Source organism: Halichoerus grypus, chromosome 12 (assembly GCF_964656455.1).
Source record: "Halichoerus grypus chromosome 12, mHalGry1.hap1.1, whole genome shotgun sequence".
NCBI classification, from domain to species: Eukaryota; Metazoa; Chordata; class Mammalia; order Carnivora; family Phocidae; genus Halichoerus; species Halichoerus grypus.
The window spans coordinates 34,875,307-34,882,453 of NC_135723.1; positions in this window are offsets into that span (position 1 = coordinate 34,875,307).

The following is a 7,147-nucleotide window of genomic DNA, read 5'->3' on the forward strand; positions in this document are numbered from 1 at the left end:
TAAGCTTCCTAATAGTCACCTCTGTATCCACTCTTTCCTCCCTCTAATTCTCTACAAAATAACTAGAGTAATCTTTTTTTTTTTTTTAAGATTTTTATTTATTTATTTGACAGGGAGAGACACAGCGAGAGTGGGAACACAAGCAGGGGGAGTTGGAGAGGGAGAAGCAGGCTTCCCGCCGAGCAGGGAGCCCGATGTGGGACTCGATCCCAGGACCCTGGGATCATGACCTGAGCCGAAGGCAGACACTTAACCACTGAGCCACCCAGGCGCCCCAATAACTAGAGTAATCTTAATGAAATAAAATTCGGTCTCACTATCATGCCCAGAGCCTCATTGCTTAGAGCTGCAAGGTGATACATAGCTCCCCATTGCCTTTAAGGATAAAGTCAAATTTAGCAGTAATTTAATTATATATGTTCAAAAGTTAAACACACATACAAACAAAACAGCAGTCCTCAGCATACCCTCTTCCATGTTAGTGTCCATCATCTCTTGTGCTTTAGCTCCCAGGACGCAACCACTATCAATTATTTTACCTGACTCCTTTGGAATCATTTCTGTACCTCTAAAGAACATGTTTATATTGCCAATTTTTTTAAAAAAAATAAGTGACCTCCAACTCTAGAAGTTGAAGATTCAGCTTATTTTCACCAACCCCTACAGTACTTACCATATACATGAATACTTCCCATTCCTCATCTTCTCAATGTGGCTAAAACTTAATTATATTGCATTTAGTATTTGCGCTGATAGGGCTTTGTAAATCATAGTGTATACTAAGCTGTGAATATTTATCTTTTCTTATATAATTTTTTGCTTTTTTCTTGGGTTAATTACTGCCACCACCACCCCCGCCCCCCGCCATAACTTGGTTTTTGTAATAAGAGGCTTGACTCCATTTTGATGTTTGTTGACAGTTTTCAGTCTCTACCCCTCATTTCCTATCTCCCCCACATCTGAGTAACCAAGAAAGAAGACCTGTGTAGGCTTTTACCTCTAAGTGTCAATGGGAATTTCAAATATAGTGCAGGCTCGAATCCTTGTTGAGTGGAATCCCCACTATGCTGACTCTATCCTTTAATCACAATCAAAGCCCCAGACCACTCCTAGCCCTTTGCTCATTCTCTCACCATACCCCTGAATGAACCCTTTCCCTGCCGGGAACCCCCAGCTTAGTGTTAGTACTAAATATACTTCATTTATATTCACTGGTGGGTGCATTGTGTCACGTGTCTGGACACTCAAATAAATTCCTGAGTGGTGATCATGCCTACCTCTGGGTAGACTGATCTATGTACTTTCTACATATTTATCATTAATACATCCCCAAACTGCCCACACCCTTGGTTTTGTAAATTTTCCCTCAACATACTTTAAACGCCGGTTATTTTATCCATGTCATTTTCTTGATGATCTTTCTCCTGGGGCCTCTGGTTGATCTTTAAGATTCCCTTAGAGCCATGGTCTTAGATTTTTTTCCTTTCACCATCATCCTGTCTTTCTCATGTATTGGAATCTCATTTCCTAGATTCCATTTTCTCTTTTCTTATTTTAGTTGAACAAATCCTCTGATAGCTTCCTCTGAGAGAAATGGGCCTATGAAGCAACATTTTTGATCTTTCATGTCTGAAAATATATATTCTGTCTTCCCACTTAATTAATAATTTGGCTGGGGAATTCTACATTACAAGTTACTTTCTTCTACTATTTTCTAGCATCCAGTGTGGCTGTTGAGAAGTCTGAAGCCATTCTGGTCCTTAATTCTTTTTAGATCCTGTTTTTCTTTTCTGGCAGTTTGTCAAATATTCTAATACCACAAAAGGTTTTGCAATTTCATGATGTGTCTCCACGTAGGTTTGTTTTCATCCACTGTCTTGGGAGCTCAAAAGGCTGCTTCAATTTGGGAAGTCATGTCCTTTCATTCCAGGAAATTTTCTCAAATTGTTGTTTCCTTGATAGTTTCCCCTCTCCATTTTCTCTGTTCTCTCTTTCTAGAACTCCCATTATTCAGGTATTGAACTTCCTGGACTAGTTTGTCCTTTCTCATTTTAAAAAAATCTCTTCTTCTCTTTCCATCTTTTTGTTTTACTTCCTGGGATTGTTCCTCATCTTTATATTTTAAGCCTTCACTTGAAGTTTTCTTTTATACTATGATATTTTTAATATTGAAGAATTCATTTTGCCCTCTGGCTGCTACTTTTAAAAATATTTATAACATCCAGGGTTGCTTGGGTGGCTTAGTCGGTTAAGCATCTGACTCTTGATTTTGGCTCACATCATGATCTCAGGGTCTGGTCTCTGGCTAGAGACCAGAGTTGGGCTCTGTGCTCAGTGGGGAGTCTGCTTCTCTCCTTCTGCCCTTCCCCCCTCCAAATAAATAAATCTTTATTTTATTTTATTTTTTTTTTAAGATTTTATTTATTTATTTGACAGAGAGAGAGACACAGTGAGAGAGGGAACACAAGCAGGGGGAGTGGGAGAGGGAGAAGCAGGCTTACTGCCGAGCAGGGAGCCTGATGCGGGGCTCGATCCAGGACCCTGGGACCATGACCTGAGCCGAAGGCAGACGCTCAGTGACTGAGCCACCCAGGCGCCCCAAATAAATAAATCTTTAAACAAAACAAAGTTAAAAAAATATTTGTGGCATCCTGTTCTTATCTAATGATTGCAATATCTTATACTATTTCACTATCTTTGAATCTTTGAAGATATTCATAATAGGTTTTTTTTTCCCCCTCCTGCATAGTCTTTATTTCTTCCTGGTTGCTTTTCTTTTTCTTTTCCTTTTTAAAGGTTTTATTTATTTATTTGTCAGAGAGAGAGAGAGAGCACAAGCAGGGGGGGCGGCAGGCAGAGAGAGAAGCAGGCTCCCTGCTGAGCAAGGAGCCCATTGCCGGACTCGATCCCAGGACTCTGGGATCATGACATGAGCCAAAGGTAGATGTTTAACCGACTGAGCCACCCAGGCATCCCTTCCTGGTTGCTTTTCTATGTTAGTTTTGGCCTCTTTCTTATTAGAATATTCCATCAGCTGTCTGGAGATTTTTGTCTATCCGCCCAAATCTAGGATACAGGTACTAAAAAGTTTTAGGCAAAGTTAACTTACATTGTTGGGCCTGGAAACTGGGTTTCACTATAGGGCAATCAGTTGGTCAGAACCATGGGAAGAAAGTGAGGAAAGAAAGTTAGGCATCTTGACATTCAGTTATAAACCTTCACTAGGTTGCCTGTCAGCCCTGCCAACTGCTGGCTTAGGGTTAAGCTTTCTTGGGGCTGCCAAGTCAGTAACTACTCAATTATGGTTTTTCTGGCTTCGAAAATTGTTTAGGTGTTGTTTCTTCTTTTATTATCTATGTGCTTGTGGACTTTTGCTTTAAAAAAAAATCCATTCAAACCATTCATGATTCAGTCAGTTAAGTGTCCGACTCCTGATCTCAGCTCAGGTCTTGATCTTAGGGTTATGAGTTCAAGCCCCATGTTGGGCTCCACTTAAAAAAAAAAAAATCCATTCACTATGATTTTGTGGGTTTTCAAGAGGAACAGAAAGTACCATGAGTGTTGTCTAACATTTCTAATAGTCCTTAGATAGCCTTTACTGTGTGATCACTAAAGTGACTACTTTTTGGTCCTTGTCAAATTCACCAGACCATTTCATATCCATTTTATACTCAAACCACCTTTCAGTTTCTTGAATGCACTATGCTCCTCCTTTTTCATCAGGCCCCAAGTGCTGATCCCTCTGCCAGGGACTCCTGCGTGCCACCTAACTACTTCTACAGATCTTTCAGGTCTCAGTTTAGCTGAGATTGCTCAAGGTGGACTTGTCTGACCCTCAGATTAAGGAGAAATCTCCCTATTGCATGGTATCGATAGCACCCAGTTCTTCCTCTGTTTTAAAATGGGTCATCTTTTATTTTCCCTCACTAGTCTGCAAGCTCTGGGCAGGCAGGGGCTGTGACTATGCTCCACCCCTTTCATTGCAGTGTATCCGCTCTTAACACAGTGCCTGGGACATAGTAGGTGTCAAAACACATTTGACCAAGAAACAGACTCTAAACTGTAGAGAACAGACTGATGGTTACCCGACCCGAGGGGAGGTTGGCAGGGGGATGGGTGAAATAGGTGAACAGGATAAAGGAGGGCACTTGGTGTGATGAGCACGGGGTGATGTATGGAAGTGATGAATCACTAAATTCTACACCTGAAGCTAATATTACACCTATGCTAACTAACTGGAACATAAACAAAAACTTGAAAACAAAATAAAAAATAAAGCATTTGATAATTATACAAATGAAAACAAGTCAAATTACTTGCTTATGATAAGAAAATAGAGATAGTGCTGGAAACTGATTCTCTCAATCCTTTCTGTTCAAGTCTATCGGCCAATCTCTGTTTTCTTGGTTTGCAATTAGAAGAAATTACATATACTTGGTTTTAGGAAAAGGAGATGATGATCTCTTAAATTTGTAGGTGGGAAGGACCAGGATAATTGTCTATCTCTTGTTTACAGCTGAGAAAGCAGAGGATTGGTGATGCTGTAGAGGTCATTACAGAAGGTTCTGGAACTGAGAGTATCTTCTGGCTCCTAACCCTGTTTTCTTTTTTACCATTTGAAACACACCTAGGATGTTACCTCTCCAATCTTACTGTCTTTTATGCTCCATGAATATTTCTCCCTGGTCTTCTCTATCTGATTTTCATCAAATAACTACCATCATATTGTTACTTAAGGGACTAAATCAATGATTCTTACTTGATGGGGGTTGTACAGGAATCATCTTGGAGGTTTCTTCAGTCTGTATGTGCCCCTTCCTCCTCCTGCCTCTCCAGTCCCTGCCTAGGATGTTCTAGAATGATCCTTTGAAAACGCTTCCCTAGTGCTACAGACTGAATGTTTGTGTCCCCCCAAAATTCATATGTTGAAACTTAATCCCCAATATGATGGTATTTGGAGGATCTTTGGGAGATGATTAGGTTATGAGGGTGAAGCTCTCGTGAATGAGATTAGTGCCCTTATAAAAGATGTCCCAGGGAGCTCCCTCACCCCTTCTGAAATGTGAGAACACAGTGAAAAGTTGACAGTCTCCAACCTGGAAGAGAGTTCTCACCTGAAGTCAACCATGCTGGCTTCCTGACCTCAGACTTTCAGCCTCCAGAATTGTGTTTAAAAGCCACCCAGTCTATGGTATTCCATTTATAGCAGCCCAAACGGACTAAGACACCAAGTGATTTTATTTTTTTTTAAAGATTTTATTTATTTATTTGACACAGAGAGAGAGAGAGAGAGAGAGCACAAGCAGAGAGTAGTGGCCAAGGGAGAGAGGGAAGCAGGCTCCCCACCGAGCAGGGAACGCAATGCAGGGCTCAATCCCAGGACTCCGAGATCATGACCTGAGCTGAAGGCAGATGCTTAATTGACTGAGCCACCCAGGCGCCCCAGACACCAAATAATCTTGATATGACTCATCCTCATAGGTGGGGAATATTTTATTAAATATTGGTTACGACCAAATTGCATTTTATTAATCCATTACCCTGACACACGCTGCAATGGCTCAACAAGTGATAGTTTCAGAATGTTTAGTTCATTTACAAACACCAGTTAGAGTAGAAAGGAGCCTCTTTTTCAAAGTTGGTTGTATTATCTTTCAATACCATACTTTTAATATTTCCCTTATGGTAGGAAAAAGCAAAATACAGCACTGGGATTTAGGAGCTTTGATCCATCCATTAACCTGCTTGAGTTTGGCTGGTTTTTTGAACTCTCTCTGCTTCAGAATAGTTCCTTTCTATACAATAAGGACAATCCTAATTATACCCAAAGTATAGCAAAAGAAAAAGAAAATGTCCTATAGCATGCTACAAAAATGTTTTATAAAAGAAAAGTTTTTGGTAACCAAACTGTATCTCAATCTAAAACTGGATGCTGTGTGATGATCTTGGGGATGGTCTCTTGGCATCTCCTGGCCCATTTCCTTGTGTAACATAATGATAATGATAATGTCTCTTAGAGTAGTATAGGTTAAAATGAGATCATCAATTTATAGCCCATTATAAAACCATAAGTATTTTAATTACATTTAAAAATAATAAGTAGTGAGTTTAGCTAGCGAATATGATATGTCTGATGATACCATCAATATAATTATCCTATGGACACATTTTCTGGCTTATAAGCCCTTGATTAGAATAGGCATGTGAGGGTTGCCTGGGTGGCTCAGTTGGTTAAGCCTCTGCCTTCTGCTCAAGTCATGATCCCAGGGTCCCAGGATTGAGCCCTGCACCGGGCTCCCTGCCCAGTGGGGAGTTTGCTTCTCTCTGCCCCTCTGCCCCTCTCCCACTGCCCCTCTCCCACTGCCCCTCTCCCACTCGTGCTCTCTCTCTCTCTCTCAAGTAAATAAATAAAATCTTTAAAAAAAAAAAGGCATGTGAATGCAGATGAACTGTCAAGGGCCTTGGAAAGAAAGATTAGGATGTTTTTGATAGAAGAGCTGCATTTCTGAACTTAATTGCCCCTAATAGGACTTGTCTAGACTGATGAAAAGGCATAAGGTTTTGATTCCCTAAAGCATTAGCTTCTGACCACTTTCACATCCATATCTAGAGTTCAATTACAGGACTGATCCCTGAAATTTAATTCTGGTGGATGTGGAATATGGTGCATTGAAATGGATGACAGTCATAAATGGGGACCCTTTCTTAATGACACATCTATATCACACACACAAATAACACCAAAGGGCCTAATTAAGTGACTTGTATCTTCGTTAGAAATGGTGGTTGGTATTTTCTTATATGGACTTCCATTGTACAAATTATATAATAATGGAAAGCAGGAATGAGGTAACATTAACATTTATTTAAGCATGGTTTTAATAGGACAGGGCAATTTACCAGTATTTCGATGCATGCTTTGACCCTGGTAGTTAATTTTCTTCAAAACTCTTCTGAGCTAATTTATACTTGACATCATTTGGATGTTTTGGCAGCTTCTCTGTTCTTATTATAGCCATTTGCAAGTAGATCAATTACTTAGGTCCCTAGGTCTCTTGAATATATGATGAACAAATATAGAATTACCTATAAAACAATCAGACAAATACAGGTTTTATTTCTGCACAAGCTTAGAGGTTTGTGGCAA